This window comes from Vicugna pacos, chromosome 10 (genome assembly GCF_048564905.1).
Source record: "Vicugna pacos chromosome 10, VicPac4, whole genome shotgun sequence".
In the NCBI taxonomy this organism is placed as follows: Eukaryota; Metazoa; Chordata; class Mammalia; order Artiodactyla; family Camelidae; genus Vicugna; species Vicugna pacos.
Genome location: NC_132996.1, coordinates 12,025,057 through 12,049,663, shown reverse-complemented (window position 1 = coordinate 12,049,663; position 24,607 = coordinate 12,025,057). Strand labels below are relative to the sequence as shown.

At 38.5% G+C, this 24,607-nt stretch overlaps 1 protein-coding gene and 1 long non-coding RNA gene across 18 annotated transcripts in view; both read left to right on the top strand.

Moving 5' to 3' along the window:
- Positions 1–18,084, top strand: part of LOC107033755 (uncharacterized) — an 82,528-nt gene extending 64,444 nt beyond the window's left edge. For 5 of the 13 annotated variants that reach the window (XR_012076436.1, XR_012076441.1, XR_012076433.1 and 2 more), the window contains 3 exons: positions 4,818–5,378; positions 6,749–6,802; positions 17,565–18,084. This is a non-coding gene — a long non-coding RNA (uncharacterized lncRNA). Of the gene's footprint in view, positions 1–4,817; positions 5,379–6,748; positions 6,803–10,913; positions 11,153–11,655; positions 11,692–13,031; positions 13,333–15,480; positions 15,664–17,564 lie in introns of those variants that run through there. The other 8 variants (XR_012076439.1, XR_012076431.1, XR_012076434.1 and 5 more) reach the window with 7 other exon arrangements.
- Positions 18,085–24,198: 6,114 nt separating this feature from the next.
- DEUP1 (deuterosome assembly protein 1) overlaps positions 24,199–24,607 on the top strand; it is an 89,819-nt gene continuing 89,410 nt past the window's right edge. For all 5 annotated transcript variants that reach the window (XM_072969014.1, XM_072969013.1, XM_072969012.1 and 2 more), the window contains exon 1: positions 24,199–24,302. The gene's annotated coding sequence lies outside the window, so the exon portion shown is untranslated. The remainder of the gene's footprint in view (positions 24,303–24,607) is intronic.

Below are 24,607 nucleotides of genomic sequence, written 5' to 3'. Positions count from 1 at the left end.
TTCCCTGTGGAAATGGAAACACTCAGTGATGGAAAGCAATAATCGGTATAGCATAGGTCACTGGTTTCTTCCAAGTGACTTTTGGGAACCAAAGGACTGCCTCATATTTTGGGGAAAGGGAAGAGGTAAGAAAAAAAAATGTCAGAGGGACAAACACCCTGCTGAGACTATAGGCAAAAGCTTTCAAAGTAACTTCTGAAATAATTCTCTATTATGGCTGCAGTTTTTATGTCCTAACTGCCTGGGCACTGTTAGCAACACCTGGGCAATTAATGTTATTTGAGATAATTGTATTACATACATTGCAGAAGTCCAGTATGCTAGATTATTTCCTTCCCAATGAAAATTTTAACCTAAATTTTATTAATATATGAAGCTAGTAGGTATTTTGGAAAAAATGCAAAAATATTTTATAGAAAGATATCAAATCAATATATGAACTTACGAACTTCATTTTTAATTAAATAATGTCTTTATGGGAAATTGTTGTTTCCCGCCAGCAAGGCTCTTTAGTTAACCATTTTGTTTTTATTCTATTAAAGTATTTAATTCTGTCAGTTTGGCCAATTACCTACACGCTCTGTGTATTTCTGGGAAGCTCAGGATCTCTTTGTGAGCATTTTGATGTGCTCAATGTGAAGAAATATGAGCATGCTGTAAGCAGTGCCACTTTGCTTCAAGCTACCTATAGCATCACTGATAAAAATAGACGGGTGAGACACGTCAGATGGCATCATCTGTATTACGGTTGGAGACATGATCAATAACCTCTGAACGTCTCTTGCATCTCCCCCTCCACCACTTTAGTTCAGACTTTCATTATCTGTCTGGATTACTGCAAAGTCACTGAAGTGGTGTCTTTTTAAAGTCCCGTCTTTCCCATCTTCATTCCAGCCTTCACGCTATCTCCAGATACATCTTACAGGCACACAGCTCCAGTCACTTCAGCTGTCTCACTCAAAAGCCTTTAGGGACCCTCGACTTCCAGCCAAAATCAGTGGCGTTCAGGCCCCTGCATGAAGCTGTATCATTTCAATCAACCAGACTGTTGGCTATTCCCTGACTATCCCTCACACCCTCACTTCTCTGAGCCTTGACTCTGAGCTTCCTCCTGTGATGACTGTTGTCTTAGTCCATTGGGCTACTAGAACAAAAATATCGTCGGCTGAGTGGCTTAAAAGACAAACACTTAGTTCTCACAGTTTTGGAGTCTATGTCCAAGATCAAGGCACTGGCAGATTTGGTGTCTGCTGAGGGCTCAGTTCCTGGCTCAGAGACCTGTCTTCTCGCTGTGTCCTCACATGCACAGTGCTTGGATAGGGCTGTATGAGAAGGGAAGTCCATCACTGATAGAGAAAATCCAGAGGCTGCAGTGTAGGGGCAAACATCCAGGAGGGGAAGAGGGCAAGGGAACTCCCAGGAGAGGTGGGTGGGAGGGGGGCTTCCGTGACTAGGTGATAAATCCCTGGGTTAGAGAGCTCTGAAGGGCCATAGCAACTTGGAATCTTAGAACCACAAGGCTCTGTCTTACCATGACCATCAGGTGTAGGGTAAGATTTTGCAGGGTGTACAAAGCAGTCAGGCTCTAAATGGCTAAAAATCTGCTTCGGGGGGCTAGTTTTTAAATGATTAGATGTGTAACATTTTGAGCATGATGCCAGTAGGCATCTGAACTAATAGATTTCAACCTGCAGTGAAGTAATAAACAAGCAAGCGGTCAATACACACAGACCATCTTTGGCTTATTTATTTAACATATTGGATGATAACTAGCAGTCAGTGCCACAGCAACCATGTACAAATTGAATTAAGTATTGAACATTCATAATTTAAGAAGTATCCAGCAAATGACAAGAAGTACAAGACATAGCCTTTAGAGTTACAAACCAGGAAAGAAGGAAACCGAGTCTGTTGGTGATGGCAGTGCTTGGGAATGGAGAGCAGGGAGAAGACCGTGAGCCTGGATGTCCCACTATGTTTTCACTCAGAGTGAAACCATCACTCTCACTCCCCCTCCTCTCCCAAATGCATCCATGGGAATTCTCATCCGAGATAATGCTCAGTAGGATGGGGAACAGAGATCGCCTGGTGCTATGACCACACTAGATGCCCCCTAGTGGCTGCTGGGTAAGCTGTTTTCATGAAAGAACTTCCCTTCCAAATGAAAGAGATGAAAATGTTGGATAAAATGTACTATTCTTCCATGGGGTGGCGTACTATTAGAATTGTCTATGTAATCACAATTTAAAATGTCCCACAAGTTATATTATCCCCCCCAAAGAGTACATCTTTTTTGTTTTAAAACAGAAAGCTCTTACAGTTTGACCTCATTTTCTATAGTCCAGAGTTGATAGATACCTCAATTGTTTGCTTGTATATAAGTCCAGAAGCACAAAGATTCTTTGCAAAATGAGAGGTTAGCATATTAGAAATTCACAAGTCCCTTGAGAAGTTTCTGGGACATGAGTCAAAAATACAAGACTTATAATTACTGCTTAAAACTCCCTGGAATGTCTCCTAAGTCAGTTTGAAGAGGTGGTTTTAATCGCGTGGTCCTTGAATCCATTTTTTGTTCAACAAATATTTATTGAGCCCTTGCTCTGTGCCGGGCACTGGGCCAGCAAATGGAGACACGGCAGTGAGCAAGTTCAGCATGATTGCTGCCCTAATGGCATAGGGGATGATGCGGTGGCCATAAAGCTGCCCAAAACATTTGTCCCCAAAACTGAAGATTCTGACAAGGTAAGAAAAAAAATAAGGATTTTTACTGTTTTATTTTCTTCTGGTCTGGGCTTTCCTGAGGCTGAAACCAATTGACTCCAGTTGTAAATCCTGCTGGAGAGAAAGTGCTTATTTTTCTTTCTTTCTTTCTTTCTTTTTTTAAAGGGAATTGATAGCTGTGTAAGCATATCACTGGTCTGGAGACTTGAGGTGAAGCTCCAATTTGCTTGCCCAAGGTCCCTGATCAACCTCAAGGAAGCCAGTTCATAGAAGCCCCCGTTCTGACTTATCAAAATATTCACTTGACCTTGAAAATATTCTCATTGATGTCATGCAGCTAGCAAACGATAAAGTATTTGAACAAAATGTTTGCATCAGTGACTCCAAATTGACACAAACTCTGCAGGTTGTCTCTAGGATGAGAAATCTCTCGAAGGCTCCTTTTATTTAGTGCTCGCAGGGGTTTGTTACTCTCTGTGCTGAAAGACGACAAGCAGCATGTTAATTAAAGAACTGACATCCTTCAATTTACTCTTTTCTCCCTACTTGCCATGTTCCTCTTTCTTCCCTAACTCCCATCCCCACTCCCGCCGTCCCCAGAGAAGTGTAAATGAAAGGTTTCACAGTTTCACATGAATAATTTGGGGGCAGATACAGTTCTCTTCATCAACCACTATACAGCAAAGTCAAATCGGGTGCCCTCTTATGTGAATTTTTGATCTTTTTAACACAGGAAAAAATCATTTTGATAAAGGTTAATGCCTCCTTAATATTTATACACTTGAATCATATTGAAAATGTGTTCTGAAATTCTGAAATCTTGAATTAATATGACAACGTGCAAAGATTGTGTGACACTATTTGTAATTCATTAGCACATACTCTACAATATATTAGCATCAAATGTGGGAGGCTCTGTCATGGTCCTGGCAAACCTGTAAGTTTCATCCTGGTTTATGGTCTAGCACTTTAAGATTCTGACATGGATGTCCAGAGACAATTCCAAATGATTCTTGCAGATCAGGAATAAATTAATTTATCCAGCAACCTGCTAGATATAATATAGTAGCCTGAGAAACATGCAGCCATCCAGCATATGTTTGTCTAGTTTCGAGCGGATTTTGAACACCAGACTGCCATCGTGGGAATGAATTGTGACATGATCCTGGTAAATTGGGGACTGCATCTGCTCTGTGGCACCTGGCATGTGTCTCCCTCACACAGTGAGTCTGCAAATGATTAATGGTCCCTACAATTCACTTCATTTTGAAACAGTGCCTGGGTAACCTCACGTGGATCAGCAACAGCTCCTGGAACAAGTGGAAATCTAACGGTGTCATAGATTCCATAAGTTCGTTCTGTGCTGATGCTAAAACCCTCTGGACTGTTTATTTTAATGACTTGTTCTCCTGGGAATCGGAAAACTAGTCTCCTACTGACAGATACACATAGTGTCCCAAATAGCAAATTAATGGCAATGCTTAATTACCTCAAATATTTATATCTTAGCTCTTAAAAATACCCAAATCCCCCCCCCCACCAATCCTTGGGCATCGTAGAATATTCAGAGTTCCCTTGAACTTGAAAATTTTTGTAAGGAACACAGCCTAAGAATTTATGTTTAAAAATATTTATAAATGCCGTTTCTGGTTTGACTGTTATTACAGAGAAAGCTGAATGATCTGGATTTTGGAATTGACAGGGCTGCTTCGTGTTTATGATTAATCTCTGTGACCGGCCTACTTGGAACTGTAGTCTAATATTTTTGATCCATTGTATAGTGTGCTCATGTAAGTGTGAGTGTGTGAGTGTAGGTGCACATGGGCACATGTGTACAGATCTTTATGGAACAAAGCAAATACACTAGTGAATGCACACATGTGCTCTTGTCCTTGTGATCACTGTTGCCTGCACACGTCAGCTTGTTCTTGCTTCTCCCTTTGGGCAATGCCAGAAAGCTCTGCACTCAGCCTCATCCCTGCCCGGCTGCTCTGTCAGGATATTTCTTCCTAATATCCCTTTAATCCCGTCTCCAGGAATGTCATACTGCGTTTTAGTTGGGCACATTGCTACTCACCCAAATACACATTTTCCAGTCTTTCTTACAGCTAGGTGTGGACAAATGACCTCATTTTAGGCAAGACATGCGTGCAATTGTGTGGTGTGCGTACCCTACCGTCGGTGGACCTCTTCCATCAACCTGCTGCCTAGAACATAACCTGATGACTTAGGCTCCAGCGGCCATCGTGTGCAAATATCAAGTGAGGTCCACACGGTGAGCTGGAAGGAGCCCTGCGCTCTGACACCTGGGGGACCTCGCTTGTTCTGGGCTGCCTATCTGCAGATTAACCTCTCTGTCTTGCTCAAAGCATTGTTTTTCCAGCTGTTGGTCTGCAGGCTGTATCCTAACAGATACAAGTGTCCTCGTCATTTCTTCCACACCTGCCCTGGATGCCGTATGTCCCCTGCTCTGCGCCCTGCCTTCCATGTTCTTCGTTGTGCTCCCAGGAGCCAGTTCCCGCCTGTGTGACGTCCTCGCCTGATCGTAGGAGGCCTGCCAAGATCTGATGACGGCCTCTGTCCAGCCTCGCACCTGCTGTTACTCCTGACCGTGACTCCAGGTTTTGGCAGCACTGCTGCGCGTCCTCACACTTGAGGTTTGTGTTTGTTCTCTCGGTCTGGAATGTCCTCCCTGTGCTCGACAACCTGGGAGACTCAGATCTCAGCTCAGATGCTCACTTGCCTCTTTGAAATCTTCCTTGATTTCCCCAGACAAAGCAAACCCACATCTCCTTTCTCTTAGATGCACTGTGCTGGGTCAATTAATTGCATTGAAATCCTTTGTACCTCTGTCTCCATGCTGAACTGTAGGCTTCTCAAAAGCAAGGAATCAATTTTTTCTTCCTCGTATCTCTTGTAAAAAGGACATTATAGTCCCTTGATGTATGGAAACGGAATGAAAAGAAAAGCATGAATGAAGACTCAACTAGGAACCCATTCCATTTTGAAGAACTCCCCTCACTTTAAATACCCTAACTCCAATCCCTTGGTTTCCCAGGTGATAGAACCTCAATGTATTTTTTTAAAACCACACTAGAACTTTATAGTATATTGTTTTAAACTTTTTTATGTTTTTTCTTCTTTGTCTTGAATTTTTAGGGTAAAAAATAGCACAAAAGTATAAATAAGTTATTTTACACTAAATTAGTTTTAATCATGGCTACTGTGTATTTAGCATCTTACACTGTCAACTGGGCCCTACTAAGCACTGAGGAATGTGCTCTACATGCTTTATTCTACTTAATTTCTGCCATAATCCCATGAGGTAATAAGCACTGTGTTCAGATTCTTTTAGTTGTAAATGATAGGAATCCAGTCAATCTGGTTTAAGCTAAAAGAATGTATGGGCTCATGGAGCCCCAGGGTCTCAGTGTCGTGGTTTAGCTGGATCCAGGACTCAAACAGTGCTGGTAAGGTGCTGCTCCTGTCCCTCCCTCTGACTCTGTCCTTGTCCCTATGCCTGCCCATAACTCGATCTCTCTCTCTGTCTCTGACTGGGTTCCTGCTCCTAGCCCTAACTCCTCTTCCCTGCTCCTCTTCCCATCTCTCTCTCTGTAATCGCCTCTGTCTCCACCTCTAGCTCTATCCCTAACCTTATCCCTACCTCTGTCTCTTCATACAGCAATCATGGTGGACATCAATACACTCAAACTTATTCTATCCCCTTAGCAACCCAAACAGAAAGGAAGCATCTTCTCCACGGCTCTACGAGTAAAACCCCAGAGAGCTGTCTGGTCGCCTTGTGTGATCTGCTTATCCTGAAGCTGAGACTGACTAGGGAGGAGGGTAATGTCAGGCCCAGGTCACACCCAGCCATGCCAATAGGACAGAGTGGGTTTAGCTCCTACCTGAACTGACCACATGGAATGAGTGTCCCTACAAGAAAGAGGGGCTCCAAAAGAAGGAGGGAAAATACCAGACAGGCAAAAATGGAAGATTTCTACCACGATATGCTCTCTCCTTACAGATGAGCAAACTGAGCTGAGAGAGATCATTTCATTTTCCCAAGGACACACAGGAGGTAAGTCATGGAACTGGGATTCAGATTCAGTTCTGACTCTACAGTCTTCGTCCCCTAACCACTCTGCTGAATTATGTTTCTTTATACAGTACCAGAAAGTAAACACTAAACCTTCAAAATGTAACTGATGATGAACCAGAAATAAAGAAAAATAATTAGCCCTGTCACAGCTAAGGCTGTGACCTGAATTGCCACCCCATATCCTTGCCAACCAAGTTAGGTCTCCTTACCAAAAAAGCATACTGTTCTTTTTTATACATTGTCCAAAAGCAAATAAACAACTAAAAACACATATGAGCCACTTTATGCCTTTAGGAAGTTTATTGTTTCATTTTTTAATCCTCTCAACAAAGCAGATAAAGAGGGAATACATCTCAATGTATAAAAGGCCATATATGACAGATCCACAGCTAACCTCACACATAACAGTGAAAATCCGAAAGCATTTTCTCTAAGACCAGAAATAAGACAAGGATGCCCACTCTTGTCACTGTTATCCAACATAGTATTGAAAGTCCTTGCCATTGCACTCAGAGAAGAAAAAGAAATAAAAGGCATCTAAATTGGAAAGAAAGAAGTAAAACTGTCACTGTTTGCAGACTGTTGAAAACCCTATAGACTTCACTAGAAAACTATTAGAACTAATAAATAAATTCAGTAAGGCTGCAGGATATAAAATTAATATACAGAAATCTGTAGCATTTCTATACACTAGTAATGATAATATTGGAAAGAGAAATTAAGGAAACAATCCCATTTACCATTGCATCAAAAAGAATAAAATATCTAGGAATAAATTTAACAAAGAAGGTGAGAGATCTGTACACTGAAAACTATAAGATGATGAAAGAAATTGAAGATGACACAGATAAATGGAAAGATATATTGTGCTCATGGACTGGAAGAATTAGTATTGTTTAAATGTCCATACTACCCAAGGTAATCTACAGAGTTAATGCAATCCCTATCAAAATATCAATGACATTTTTCATAGAACTCGAACAAATAATTCTAAGATTTGTACAGAACCATGAGAGACCCAAAAAACCCAAAGCAATATTGAAAAAGAAGAACAAAGCTGGAGGTATCACATGCCCTGATTTCAAACTATACTACTGAGCTACAGTAATCAAAACTGTATGGTACTAGGGAAAAAACAGACCATAGACCAATGGAACAGAATAGAGAGCCTCAAAATAAACCCACATTCACATGGTCAATTAATCTAAGACAACAGAGGCAAGAACATCCAATGAGGAAAAGAAAGCTTTTTGAAAAAATAATGTTGATAAAATTGGATGGTTACTCGCAAAAGGACTAAACTGGACCACTTTGCCACACCACATCAAAAAATAAATTCAAAATAGATTAAAGGCTTAAACGTAATACTTGAGACCATAAAACTCTTAGAAGAAAACAAAGGAAGTACAAATTTTGACATTTGTTATTAGCAAAAATTTTGGGGTTCTGTCTCCTCAAGCAACAGAAACAAAAGTAAAAATTTTTTAAATGAGACTATATCAAATTTAAAAGATTTGCATAGGGAAGAAAGCTATCAATTAAATGAAAAAGCAGCCTATTAAATAGGAGAAGATATTTGAAAATTATATATCTGATAAGAGGTTAATATCCAAAATACGTGAAGAAGTTGTACAACTCAATATATTTTTTTAAAAAAATCTAACAAAAGGGCAGAGGACCTGAATAGACATTTTACCAAAGTAGATATACAGATGGTCAACAGGTACATGAAAAGATGCTCAACATCACTAATCATGCAAGTCAAAAGCACAGTGAGATACTGCCTCACACCTGTTAGGATGGCTACCATCAAAAAGACAACAAATAAGACGTGTTGGTAAGAATGTGGAGAAAGGGAACCCTCATGTACTGTCGGTGGGATGTAAATTGATGTAGCCACTATGGAGAACACTGTGGAGGTTCTGCAAAAAATTAAAAATACAATAACCTCATGATCCAGCAATTCCACTTCTGTGTATTTACCTGAGAAAAATAAAACACTAATTTGAAGATATATTTGCACCCCTAAAATTATTGCAGCATTATTTACAAGAACCAAGATATAGAAGCAACCTAAATGCCCACTGATAGATGAATGGACAAAGAAGATGTAGTATGAAATATTATTCAGCCATAAAAAAGAATAACACTTTGCCATTTGTGACAACGTGTGTACCTAGAGGGTATTATGCTAAGTGAAATGAAATGAGTCAGATGAAGACAGCTATCATATGATTTCACTTATATGTAGCATCTAAAAAGTAAAACAAATCAACAAACAAAAGAAAACAGCAATGGATGCATAATTACAAAGAACAACAGGTGGTTGCCAGAAGGGAGTGGGTAGAGAGTTGGACAAAACTAGGTGAACAAGATTAAGAGGTACAAATTTCTAGTTATAAAATAAATGAGTCACAAGGTGTAACACACAGCATATAGGAATATAGTCAATAATAATGTAATAATTTCATATGCAACAAATGGTTACTAGACTTTCGTGGTGATCATTTTGTCATGTATTTGATTGCCAAATCACTGTGTTGTACACCTGAAACTAACAATATTTTATGTCAACTGTACTTCAATTTAAGAGAAAAAAAAAAAGAAGCAAAGGAGAAGGAAGAATCAAAGACAGTGCAGAGGTTTCTAGCTTGAGGAGCAGCACAGATGCCATGGCTCTGTCAGGAAACCCTGAGGGAGCCCGCCTGTTGCTGTTCTACACATTTCACACTTTCATCTCATAGCTTCTTTCTCGGCCTTTACAATGAAGATGGTAGATTCAGAGAGAAAAAAGCATTCCTTCTATTCAATTTCATGTTCACCCTACAGCTGTTTAGGAAGTGATTTTTTGATGCCTCCCTCTCTACATAAAGCAGTGATCTAACCTGTAGAAATAGTAGAGAGGGTTATTAGATCTGTAATTAGTTCTCAGTTGCTCTACATTTCATAAAAAGCTTGAAAATAAATCCAGTTAAATTTTTTTTTTGATGCCAGGAGATTTTAACAGACACTGTGCCTGATGGATTTCAGTGTGCTTCCTGAAGCTTATGCAGAAACTCATTTTCATTATAGAACAAATAATCCCACCACTGTAGTAATAGAAATGAAAAAAAAAAAGAAAGAAAGAAAACTATGATAAAAGAGTGGCAATAAGTCCTTGCAAATGACTGTAAAAAATTGCCTGGATAATTCCGGTATTCTGTTTTTCTATCACAGAGCACTTCTGTTCTCTTCCTTTTAATAATTCCTTTTCTGAAGGTGTTCAAACCTCATTAAATTGTCCTGCTGTCACGGTAGCCTCATCTCCAAATGTGAATTAACTATATGTTGACTTGAAGGAACATGATTTTCTTATAATATGCTATGCCATTACTGCTAGTGGAGAGATTACACTACTTTGAACATTCTCAGGTAATAAAATTCTATTAATCATAGTGCTGTAAAGCTTCAAAGTACACCTTCATGTGAATGTTCAGAAACCTAAATGACTTGTTTCAACTGCAGCCATTTCACTGAAATAATAGAGTTCTATAGCGCTGACTTACATCCTTTAATTAAGATATGTGTCAGAATTAGATATACCAGGATGTAGGTTTTAATTCTGCATACAGTAAAACATATTCTGAGCCTGCTATCACTGAATTCAGAAATGCAAGTCCAGCCTTATATGAGGTTGAGTATTTCCTCTTAAGCCAAAAAGGGCAAAGGGTTTTTAACTGAAGACTCAACGCCAGTATACCTAGAAATAAATACTGGGAAGGATTCGGAGGCTGTTTCCAGGCTCTGGAGGGGATGAGCTCTGTTATCAATTAGTAATGTCTCCCACAGACAAAAAACAAAATGAGAGGTGGTAGCCCTGTGGGGTGCTTTATACTCTTCAGAAGATGGTTCTTATTATCTCTTTGTTTTCTTTTGTTTCAATTTTAATCTGTATCAAACTTATATATGTACATGGTTAGAAAGCCCAAGAGAAAGGCAAAGGCTTATAATGAAAGACAGTAGTTTCGTGATCAACCTCTTCCCTTGATTTCACTCCCAGAGGCAACCATTTGAAGTTCTTTAACTATTCTTTTGGTATTTGCCTCTGTAGTTCTGAGAGTTGTTATGTACCTGCAAGCAACAGACTGACTCCAGATATTAGATAACTCATGGTATCGCTAAGCTTCCAAGAATAACGCCTAATCCGTACAGCAGACTGCCCCGAAAAGGAAACACATTCTACCCCCAGTTGCCCCATGGCTGCCCACTCCGCTCTGGAACTCAACCTCCAAAGCTGAGGGATCCTGCCACAGCCCTCACTAGCCAAATGTTTTCCACGTGGGACCACCTTCCTCAGGTTGCTTACTTCCAGGTCAGAATCTCATGTGAGTGAGTCTGGTGGCAGATCCCAGGTCACAGGTGTCTGTGCTAGCTGCAGAGGACACTGGAACAGGACCTGGGGGGCTATTTTGGGGATGCAGGGTTCACTTGGCAGTATATTCCACAAATATAATAGGGTGTTGTTCCAAAGGCACTGGACAGCCTGAAAAGAAATGACAAATGTCTGCTGCAGCTTTCTAATGAACAAGTTTATTCTACTATTTATTAATTTTGTACTTTAGATATTTTCTAGGCTCTCCCCACTGTTGAAGATACATCGTAAGTCTCTTGAACACGGCACAGATTTCGCCTCCTTTATCTACCCATACATTTAGCTGTATCACATTTAAAGACTATTTTTATTGAAGTTTAGTTGATCTACAATGTTGTGTTTGTTTCTGGTATATAGTATAGTGATTCAGATATATATATGTATATACACATATACTTTTTCTTGTTCTTTTTCATTGTAGGCTATTACAAGCTATTGAATATAGTTCCCTGTGCTGTACAGTAGGTCCTTGTTGTTTATCTATTTTTATAGAGTAGTTTATATCTGCTAATCCCAAATTCCTAATTTATCCCTCTGCTCCTTCTTTCCCCTTTGGTAACTATAAGTTTGTTTTTTATGTCTGTGAATCTGCTTCTGTTTTGTAAATAAGTTCATTTGTGCCATTTTTAAAGATTTCCACATATAAGTGATATGTTATATTTGTCTTTGATTTATTTCACTTAGTATGATAATCTTTAGGTCTATCCATGTTGCTGCAAATGGCATTATTTCATTCTTTTTATGGCTGAGTAGTATTCCATTGTGTGTGTGTGTGTGTGTGTGTGTGTGTGTGTATACATACCACAACTTCTTTATCCAATAATCTGTTGGTAGACATGTAGGTTGCTTCCATGTCTTGGCTACTGTAAATAGTGCTGCTATGAAATTGGAGTGCGTGTTTCTTTTCAAATTAGTTTTCTCTGGATATACACCAAGGAGTGAGATTGCTGGGTAATAAAAGTCTATTTTTAGTTCTTTAAGGAATCTCCAGACTATTTTCCATAGTGGCTACACCAAATTACATTCCCACAAATAGGACTGGAGGGTTCCATTTTCTCCACACCCTCTCTAGCATTTACGTTTGTGGACTTTTGAATGATGGCCATTCTGACTGGTGTGAGGTGATATCTCATTGTAATTCTGATGTACATTTCTCTGATAATTAGCATAGCTGTATCACATTTTTTTAATAGATGAGGATTTGGGTTTGTGTTATTTTGTCTTTGTGAATATTATTTTTATCTTAGCCAAGTAATTTAGTATATTCTTTTCTTGTATAATGTTATGTTTTCCCTGGAATTAATGAACTCTCTTTATTTGATAGCTTTCTATATACCTATCATTAATGCATTCTAAACTTTATTCCAGAATTGAAATTTCTTGTATCATATTTTAAATTTTCTAAGAGGTCTATTTTGTTTTCTAAATGTTCTTTTTATAATTTGTGTGTGTGTGTGTGTGTGTGTGAGATGGATGTAATACAGGGATGTAATTATCCCTGAAGATAACTATCATTTTTTTGTTTGTTTTCCTGCTTCCTACATTGTTTCATCTGTTTCACCTTTTTCTATTTGTTTTGGTCTCTCTGATGTTAAAAGTTTCCCCCAAATCTCTCATCATTCTTATTTTGGCTCATATTTCAGAAAGAAGCCTTAAAATTGTGAGAGAGAGTAGGACTTATTAAAGACTAGGCTTCGCTGAAGGATAATTGAGTAGAACACAGCCATTTCATTAGATGTCTCCCAAGTGTCAAGTTTGTTTTTCTCATTTTCTTCTTTGGCTGATCACTTTCCTCAGAGAGGAATCCTCCAACCTCCTGCCTTTAAATACAGCTGCCTGCACTATTTACAATAGCCAAGACGTAGAATCGGCCTAAATGTCCATCAACAGATGACTGGATAAAGAAGATGTGGTAATACTTATACAATAGAATATTCTTCAGCCATAAAAACCGACTACATAATGCCATTTGCAGCAACATGGATGTCCCTGGAGAATCTCATTCTAAGTGAAGTAAGCCAGAAAGAGAAAGAAAAATACCATATGAGATCGCTCATACGTGGAATCTATAAGTAAATAAATAAATAAATACAAAACAGAAACAGACTCACAGACATAGAATACAAACTTGTGGTTGCCAATGGCACAGAGGGTGGGAAGGGACAGATTGGGATTTCAAAATGCAGAACAGATAAACAAGATTATACTGTATAGCACAGGGAAATATATACAAGATCTTGTGGTAGCTCACAGTGAAAAAAATGTGACAATGAATATATATATGTTCATGTATAACTGAAAAATCGTGCTCTACCCTAGGATTTGACACAACATTGTAAAATGACTATAACTCAATAAAAAATGTTAAAAATAAATAAATAAAGACAGCTGCCAGCATCCTAAGAGCTGAGCCATGGAGGAGGTTATTTGGAATAGAGGCTTTCATTCAGTTCCTCAGTATGGCACTCCGTCCTTCTCTTTGCCAAATAAATGCCCTAAGTCCAGAGGCTTCTGTTTTGACATCTCCAGAGAGTAAATGTCCACCTTTTTTCCAGATTCAGGAAGAGGCAGCTACCCAGCTGGGGAGTGGCACAGAGGAAAGGGTCTGGGTGCGCCCTGTGTAGCTGTTCAACCAACGCTCTTGTTTTGCTCTCTACCTGTTCCTTTACATTTTGATGAACTTGGTGGATTCAAGTCCAGAGCTTTCTTTTTGAAAATCTCTCGCATGAGTTGACATACTTCTTAGCTTTGGCCCTTGTAGACTTAGATTTCAGCTTCCCCTGGTCTATGAAGTCAGTCACCACTCATCCGTTAGCTTTCCAGCTGCAAGAATTACACCTGTCTTCTTTCGTGTTCTCTCTCCTCCTGTCCCCTTTCCTTTCTCTCCCCCTCTTCTCTCTCTCATTCTCTTTCTCTTTCAATCCCTCTCTCTTTCTCCTGTTTTCTCTCCATCTCTATCACTTCTCTTCTTCTCCCTCAATGTTTGTGTATGTGTGTGTGTGTGTGGTGTGGTGTGGTGTAGTGTGTGTCTATCTCACCCTTTATTGACATTGTAGTGGAATTTCAGGAAAGAACAGTAGGGAAGGTATATTTGAATCTGCTGTATTTCTGTGTTAGTCAGAAATCCTTTGTACATGTTCCTTCTTTTTTTAAATATATTTTTATCGAAGTATAGTTAGTTTACAATGTTGTGTCAATTTCTGGTGTACAGCATAATGCTTCAGTCATATATGAACATACATATATTCGTCTTCATATTCTTTTTCACCATAAGTTACTACAAGATATTGAATATAGTTCCCTGTGCTGTACAGTATAAATTTGTTGTTTATCTATTTTACATATAGTCGTTAGTATCTGCAAATCTCAAACTCCCAATTAATCCCTTCCCACCCCCTTCTCCCCCTGGTAACCATAAGTTTGTTTCCTGTCTATGAGTCTGTATGTATTCTTTCTTAAAATCTTGTCAACACTTACCCTGTGATTCAATAGACAGAATTGAAATTATGTTTTTCACAACTTATATGGCTGCTTTTATCCACTTTCAACAAATCAAATCTTCAATGCGTAAGGCCTCATCTCTGTTCTCTTCTGATCTCATTTCAATGTTTACAACTGAAAATTAAACTTCTCCCTGTTATGCAGACTTGCTACCTTCTAATTATATAAGCAACACTTGTTTATTTTAGCAAGTTTGGAAACACAGAAAAACACAAAGAAGTAAAAAAACACCATTTATAATTCAGTTTTTTGACATAATACGTACAACTCACTCCTCTTCTGTCCCATTGGGCTCATTCCCCGCCACCTACCACACCTCTGTAAGCATTATCAACATTTTAATCTGTAGGCATCTAGTAATTTTTATGCTTATACCTACGTGTGCAAGGTTAGATTTGTTTCTCCCAAAATACAAAATCATGCCATACATATCATTATAAAACTTGCTCCATTATTTCTTAATGATATATTAACAATACTTTTTGAACTTAGATTTTTTTTAACATACATCATTATTTTTAATGGGTATCGAGGTGGTTTTGAAATACATTCATAAAACAAAGGAAGTCTACTAATTCTTGATATTCCTTTCCAAAAACTAGAACCTAATTCCCCTCTCCTGAGTGTGGGCTGAACTTAGTGACTCACTTCTAATGAATGGAATATGGAAGAAGTGACAGTGTGTGTGACTCCCTAGACAAGATCATAAAAGACATTGCAGCTTCCTCTTTTCTTTCTCTGTCAGATCACTCACTGCATAAGAAGCCAATTCTGTGTGATGAGGACAGCAGCTCCAAAGAAAGGCCTATGTGGACATAGGAACGTAGGTCCCATGCCAACAGCCAGTGAGGAACTGTGGCCCTCTGCCAATACACATTTGAGTGGCCCATCTTGGTAGGGGGTCCTCCAGCCCCATTCAAGCCTTTAAGTGAGTGCAGTCCTGACTGACACCTTGACTGTAATTTCATGAGAGCCCCTGAGCCAAAATTACCGAGTGAAGTTGCTTCCTGATTCTTGACCCATAGCAACTGTGATGTAATAAATGGGTGTCATCAGCTATACTTTGGAGTCACTTGTTACATAGCAGTAGATAACTGATGCTGATTTTGATACCTAGAAGTTGGGTGTCTAACTTCTAAAATACCTAAGTATTTAAGTACCTAAAAATGTGGAAATGGCTTTGGAACTGGGTAGTGGCCAAAGTCTGTAAGGGCTTGGAGGAAGTGTCCGAAAGTGTTAAGAGAAGCCTGATAAACTTTGGGAGGCTGTGGGAAGGACTTAAAGGAAAGGGAGGGATAGCTTTAGGGAAACTGGAGAAAAGGGTATCCGTGTTATGCAGTGGCAGAAAGTTTAGGAATGCTGTCCCCTGTGGTCATATGGAAAGTAGGAAAATGTACCTAATGAGCTGGGTGATCTAGCTAAGGACACCTCCAAGTGAAGTGCTGAAGGTGCCACCCGGTTTCTTCTTGCTGTTTATAATAAAATGTGAGAGGAAAGAGAGAAACCAATGAAAGGATTGTTGAACATGAAGAAGCCAGAACTGGATGGTTTTAAAATTCCCAGCCTTTCCAGATGGCATCCAAGCTAAAATTAAGAAATGGCTTTCCAGCAATAATCCATTCCAGGCCACTGCCAAGAAAACACGTTTAGAGATGAGGCTAAGAGTATAGCTATAAAATGCCTTGCTTATGACCTCAGAAAGATCTAAGATGGTGCCCCCAAGAACTGTTCAAACAACAGAGTTTTGAGGATGCTTAAGGCTATTATCCTGCCATAGTTCAGCAGAAGCCCAAGGTAGAGGAGAATTTACCTTGAAGAGATTTTTGAGTGTGGCTTTTGTCTAATGAAGTGAACCCTGATAAGATTCATAGGAGACCCCCAAAGTTTCTAAGAAGAATTATAATTACAGAAATGACACCAGCTTAGGCTGAAGGAGTCAGAGATAGGACACAATGAAAGGAGGCATTTGGAATGCCAAAATTTTGCTCAGAAAACTACACAGCTCCAAACTAGGCCAACTTTGAGGGAAAAGAAAGAATGAATCAGAAAAGGGAACCAAGAATGCAGAGGGTGAAGCCAAGAGCCATGGACACTCATTCCTGGGGAGGAGTAGAGTTTGAATCAAGAAACTTCTAACATGTGGCCGAGTAGATTTCAGAATTGCTATAGGACAGTGATGGCTTTGGGTCTCCCATTTTTTAAGTCTTTTTGAACAAAAATGTCTAGAGTGGTTATCCTGTGCCTGACCTGTACGTATACAAGTTATTCCCTCATGTGTGTGTGTATAGATGGATGGATGGATAGATAGATAGATAGATAGATAGATAGATAGATAGATAGATAGATAGGCAGACAGACAGACACATCAATACATACATAGATAGAACTTGTCTCTTCAGCTCACAGGGCTTGAGACCTAAGGAACCATACTCAAGGAGTTGCACTTAAGGAATGACACTTGAGAAGCCTCAGCCTCACCTGGACCTGATTAAGTTGACATGTTTCTGGACTGATGCTTACATGGATGAAACTTGGGGTTGGTGGGGAGGGTGTTGGAAGGAGATGAATATATTTTGTATGTGAAAGTAATTTTAATCTGTGGCCAGAGGACAAATTGGAATAGTTTTAGTATATGTCCACAAATCATTCAACACCCTTCGCTCCAAAAACAGAAAGAAAGAAAGAAAGTAGCCTAATTAACTTTCCCTTGGGCTTAGACTGGACTTGGTGACTTGGTGCTAATGAATAAAATATTATAAAAATGATAATGTGTGACTTCCAAAAATAGGTCATAAATGTCATTACAGCATCCTTCTTGCTCTCTCTTAGATCATGTCTCTGGAAGAAGACAGCTGCCATGTCATGAGGATGCTCAAGCAGCAACTTGGAAAGGTTCATGTGGTCCAGACGGAAAGGGACTGAGGGCCTCTGCCAACAGACATGTGGGCGAGCCATCTTGGAAGCAGATCCTCCAGTCCCAGTCAAGCTTTCAAAGACTGCAGTCCTGGCCAACATCTTGGCTATAAATTCATGAGAGACGCTGAACCAGAACCACCCCCACCAGCTAAGCCAAAACCAAATTCATAACCCTTAAAGAAATGTGAGATAATAGATATTTGTTGTTTTCAACTGCTAATTTTCAGGATGTTATCCAGCAATAATACATAATGAATATAGGCAGATGCTATCCTGTTGTTCTCCCCCTTCCTTTTTCACGATTATCAGCAATATTGCAACAAAACCTCTTTGTACATCTGTGTTTATGTCCTCAAGATATTATTTCTGTGGGATAAATTCTTAAAATTGGAATTTATGGCTTGCACATATTAAATTTAGGGAGAAATTGCCTCCCTTCCAAAATTGTAACAGTCTATTCTCTCCCAAACAGTTGATGAGAGTGCCTCTATATCTTTGCTAATTTTAAATGTTGTCTGTCTTTCTAATTTTTCTCAGTCTTATCTGATATTTTTGTTAGTTTGTATTCTTTAACTCTTGGTGAAGATAAGCATGTTTTTGTATGTTTATGATTTTAAAAAATCACCTCACTTATTTCAGATGAAATTTTCTTTGCATGCTCCTACCCCTTGCTCTTCTACACTGCTTGCCATATAGTTCACATTACATAAATGTGCCGTTTTCAAATGGATGAATGATAGGCTAGTAAATGCAATGCAGATGTGCAGAAAGTCTTCATTTAACTCCATGGGATTGACTTTTAATTGGGAAAAAATATCTTAGCAACCAATTAATTTAATTATCTTTCCTTTACCCTTTATCAATATTTAATTATCATCCAGGTGTTCTCTAAGATCTTCATTTTATAACTTGTTCAGGTTAATTTGTTTCTAAAAGTGGCCATATACTTTTTCTCTCTGAATATTTTAACAATAGCAGGTTAGTTATATAACAAATAACTATAATGATAGTAACAACAATATGATGATGCTAATTCCAATCATTCTTGGGTACTTACTGCATGACAAGTACATTATATACATCACTGACCTAATTTAATATTTATTACAGCCCTGTAACAATTGTTATTTCCCACCATAGAACTGAGGAAACGAAAATTCAGGGAGATTAAATAAATTAGCCACAATCATATAGCTACTAAATGATACAGTTGGGATTCAGGCTCTTGTCTGTCTGAATTCAAAGCCCATATTCTTTCTGTAATGCTCAGCTGACTTTCTCAGAAATAAATCATTTGTATAGTTGTACTGTCATGTTGTTATGTTCAAAGAAAACCGACGGTTCAAGCAAATAATTCCAGAGTTTTATTTTTATTTTTACTGAAGTATAGTTGATTTACAATGTTAAATTCTACAATTTTAAATGATGAACATTGAAATTATATTTTTTCCTGCCTGGAGGGCACTGCTTACTGCTATTGATTGTTTTTGCAGAAGAATGAGCATTTTCCTTTCCTTCATTGTTAACAAACTTAATTCAGCCATCAGTGGGTAAGTGACTCAGGCCCAGTTAAAGTGAGAGATGCAACTGGAACGTTTCACAATGAAAAGAGAGAAAAAGAAAATGTGGTCTCTTTTCACAATGATCCTCAGTCCCTACCATCTAAAGAGATATGTCAAGCGGAGATAATTATTCCAGTGAGCTCAGAGATAGTATTGCATAATGAATTTCAACACAACACCATGATAATGAAGTGAATGCCTTCTGTACAAAGCAATTGACAAACTTTCAGAGATAATTTGGGTTTCTGGATGTTGAGGTTACCATAGACTGAAGGTGAGTATACTTTTCAGGTGACATCCCAAAATGTTCCAGCAAAATGATGTAAATTTATTTTTTATAGACGATCACTCCCTAAATTGTCAAAATTTGTTTTCTAACAAGCCTTCTGTAGAATCAAGCACTGTGGAGTGTGAGTAGGTGGTGGTAAGCAGCACTGCGTGAGGACACTAAGAACTAGATTTCATGGTATATATATTTCTCTGCTTCCTTTTCTGAAACATATCTAAGAGGTTTCATAATTTTAGTCCAAGGAGAGGAAAAGAGAAAAATGCTTTGGTTTTCTTTTTTTTCCTGTCGAATGTGGCAAACTCCCATTGCCTCAATGCTGAACTCAGATGCCTCCCGGAATAGCGTTTTATTATAGGCATAACAACTCACATTCAGTGGCAACAGTGACCACGCTAACATGCTTTATACCGGGAACAAAAAGAGGCATAATGGTGGCAACGCGATGAGTAGTCTTGCAACACAAACCTAAGAAACGACGGTCCCGAGAGTCATTTTTCTTCAACCAGTGTTTTGTTCCATATGATCACTGAAGGGTGACACTAAAATGGATAAAACACTGGTATCTCTCTAAAACAGGTGCTGTGGTCTCTCAGGGTGATGACAGAATGCTTATTCATTAAAATTTGTTTGAAGTACTTCTTCATGTATCTCTGTCTCAGTTTTATTCAACCAGCTGCACATTAACCACTGTTTATAGGATAACCATGAAACATGACACACACAGATGCACAGAAAGAAATTCTCAGTTCATAGAAGTCACTTCAGTACAATTAAATAACAACAAAATAACAGATATTTTCAATCTTTTCTTATTCCTTTAAACATATTATCTGTATTTTTATAATCTTTGTCTGATTCCCGTATCTAAGGCTTCTGTGGTTCTGTTTCTGTGGCTTGTACTTTCTACTGGTTTTCCCTGATGGTGTCTTGTTTTCTGGTCCTAGATTATATTTGAGTGTGTTCTTATCGTTGTATTTGACAAATTATTCTTAGGAAGAATTTGAGGCCTAGAATGACTTTATTCTTCACCAGAGAAAATTTTTGCTTGTTTCTTCCGGGTGTCTTAATTCTAATGAACCAGTCCTCGTCCATGATCAAAGGTTGAGATTGTCCTGAATTACTTAGGTGATCCAAAGCTGGGCTACAAATTGGTGAGAGACCTGACTTATTTTCACTTCACCATTTTCCTGAAGGCAAAGCTCTTTGGGGTTCCAGCTTAAAAGCAGAGGGTGTCATTGACTCCTTATTGGAGGCGAGCCCAGGCTTTGTCTTTTGGCCCCTTTGCTTCACGGGACTACCAGAACTGCTGCTTAGTTTTGCAGTTATTCCTTCCAGAGCATCAAATGCCTTCCAAGCAAAGGCAGCATTGAGCACTGGGCTAACTTCTCTGGATTCTCTTGCCTTTTCCTAGATTTTGACCCAATAATTTCTGACTATCATATTAGCTCAGGACCTGAAAGGTTTTAACAGAGATGAGCTCTTGGAAAGAGTTGATGCTTGGTCCCACATTTGTTTTCCCCATTGGGAACCTTTCACTTCCATGATAACCCTGCCATGCCTGACTCCAGGAAATAAGCTATTCCACCCAGATAACTTTAGCTCAAGGCTGTACAAAGTCTTTGGTTCCCCTTAATATCCGAGAGAGAATGACATTTTCAAAACCACAGAACCAAAACACTAAGGATCTCTAAGAAGGAAAAGTATAGGGAAAAAAATCATGATAGCTGTTTTGCAAAGAATTGAGTTTTGTTTTCTGAAGCTAAAATAAGACGTGGTGTTCCTGATTCCCACCAGGAGAACGTGCTTCCGTGGCACCTGGGCCCCTGGCCAGTGAAGACTCAGAGGTAAGGCCCTCCCATCAAGTCGGAATTCTCTTTGGAAAAGCAGCCCTGACTAGGAGAATTAACAGGACTATGAGCCACGGTGCAGTGAAAGGCCTTACTCTGCCTGGCTAAGGGGACCAGGCGTGCACTTTTCCTCAGACGTCCAATCCCTCTCGCAACCCAGACAAGGTTAATGAGGGTTTTGAGGGAAGAGGCTTTCATAACCTCTTTCAAATCAGACCCAAATTATTTAGAATCTCTCTCTCTGCATGACACTTCACACTTAATGAAGGGCTTCAGTTCCAGGCACCCTTATTCTAGGGCTGTGCTGTTCAGCATGGTAGCCGCCAGACACGTGTGGCTATTGGGCACTTGAATATGGCTCTATGAGCTGACTGTGCTGCAAGTATAACCTACACACCAGAAAAATACCATATGAGATCGCTCATGTGTGGAATCTGAAAAAAAGAAAAAAAAAGAACATAAATACAAAACAGAAACAGACTCAAAGACATAGAGTACAAACTTGTGGTTGCCAAGGGGCTGGGGGTGGGAAGGGACAGACTGAGAATTCAAAATTGGTAGATACTGACAGGCATATGCAGAATAGATAAACAAGATTATATATACTGTATAGCACAGGGAAATATAACTGAGAAATTGTGCTCTACGCTGGAACTTGACACAACATTGTAAAATGACTATAACTCAATAAAAAAAATGTAAAAAATAAATAACCTACACACCAGATTTCGAAGACTTAGTATGGGAAAAAAAGAATATAAAATATCTCAATTTTTTCGTACTGACTATATGTTGACATAATGTTTTGTATATACTGGGTTAAATAAATATATTATTAAAATTAACTTCACCTGTTTGTTTTTACTTTTTAAATTTGACTACTAGAATATTTTAAATTGCACGGTGGTGGTGTGCTTTATATTTCTATTGGGCAGTGCTGTCTCTAGGGTGGCCTTGGTTCTGAAGACTGAATCTCCTCTTCCTGAATGGTTATTTTCTCAACTAGAATATGCATTGAAGCATCTCTGTAAAACTCCTTAAAGTTGTTTCCACTTAGAGCAGTAGCATGTTACAATAAGGGAAAAAAAAAAAAACCTGGGTTCTAATCTCTATTTTTTTCATTAACTAGAAATGAAACTAGTTAAATCATTTTAATTCTTTGGGTCTGAGTTTCTTTGTGTAAAATCAAGGGCTGGACTAGGTCCCCTTAATGATTTCTTCCAATTCTATGGTAATTTCATTATTTGTAGTATTATTTAAATTTTTTTCTAAAATACTTTCCATGCATAAGGTAGTCATAGCTTTTTATTGTAACATGTAATTTTTGAAACTTCTTTTGAAAATGATACAAAAATAAATATTTCCCTTGTTGATAAACAGATAGACATCAAGCTAATTTATATAACCTTGTATAAATTGAAGCTTTATATTTGTTTTCTATACTACTATGATAAATATTGGCATGAAAACTGTTTTGATAATGAAGGGTTTTCAATTTTTAAGGTTCAGTGTATGACTGATTATTATTTATTCTATATAATTGGTCCCTTAGCTTTTCTTCCACAGATCATTCTCATTCCTCTCCTCATTCCTTTCAAAATGATTTCACCTGAAAAGATCTAATAACAGTTACATTTCAATTCAAGTCTTTGTAGTTCTTTCCTGATGGCGAGGAGTAACAGAAAGGCAGTGGTGGTGGGGGTCTTTGCACTTTCAGCCTTAAATCTCATCCTGAATGAAAACCCTTATTTGTATTAAATTAAATGGGGTATTCTATTCTATACTGAAATTTTCTTAAAATCTGTCACAGTATGAAAATTCCCACATACTCATGCTTTGCAAGCCCCACTCACATCCATTCTTTCTCATGAAAATATGGCTTTAAATACATCTACTATTACCTATGCGAGATTCTGTCCACTAAAGAAACCTACTTACCTTAATTTTTGAACAGAGTTTGCGGAACACTGGATTTGGAGTAAAATGATCTAGCTCTTACCTTAGTTGCACTTGAACTAGATGTATCCTCTTGGACAAATTTTTTATTCTCTCTAAGCCTTAGGTTCCTAATCTGCTGAAAGGAGATATACTAACACCTGTTACTCTGTGTCACGTGGTACATCTGAGCCTATAAGGAAATAACGAACATGAAAGTACTTATCAATGGTAAAGAGTTACACGTTGTGAGTGATATTGGGCATCCTGAAACTTCCTTAAATTTCATTCCTAGTTCCATTTTCCCCTTCCTCGGGTCAGAATAAATACATTGATCCATTCAGTTTTAGAAAAGAATACAGACTATGACTAAGGTTTACAGAATAATGGAAAGTTTCAAGTTAAGATAAAATGATCACTCTTGTCAATCATGAGAGCTATGAAACACTTAGAACTAGTACTAAGTTAATTTACACAATTCATCTATGAAATTCATTTGTCAAGAAACAGCAAATGGTTTTTTGAAATTCAGGTGGAATTTGGATGGAGGAATTGGGATATTAAATTGATAGCCATATTAAAGTAGCAAATTAATGTTAACGTTATGAAAGTGGAGTGCAAATAAAAGATTTTTAACAATTAATCGACTGAATGTATTGGGAAGGAATTCTGTCCCTAAAATAGATGCTGGAATATTTTCCAAACACAAAACTCGAGTGCTTAAAAATATCACTCATAAGAAGAAAAAAATGTGTATATGTGGGTGTGTACTACAAGTATATACGTATGTATTCTCTCCAATCATTTCTTTAAAATAGGGACGTAAGACAGAGCTTGTCATCAAGTATTCCTGGAATTTCGTGAAAAATAGAATTTGGAATCAGTCTCTCTGAGTTCCGTCCACGTTCCTCTTCTTATGAGCTAGTTCCTTCTTCGTGAAAGGGAGGCAATCCTGTCTGCTCCGTCTAACTCACAGAGTTGTTCTACGGGTTCTCAATGCGCTGAGTGGGAAAGACAGGTATCTCGCTGCTATTATACCGACCAGAGTAGCAATGCAGTTAAAAAAAAAAAATCCATCTCTTCCCAGCAGAAGACACTTTGGTGAATAGAAAGGCAGCTCTCTCTACCCTATTTCTTTTTGTGTTTCAAACGTGGATAAGAGGGGAGAAAGGCCAAAAGGATTTAAGAAAATTGGATTCAGAACCCTCTCCGCAGCTACACTTGGTTCTGGCGTTATTTCGCTCATTCATTCATTCGACAAATATTCACATCAATCCCCGGACACTTTGCAAGGCAGTAGGAGCCACAAAGAGAGGACCCCCC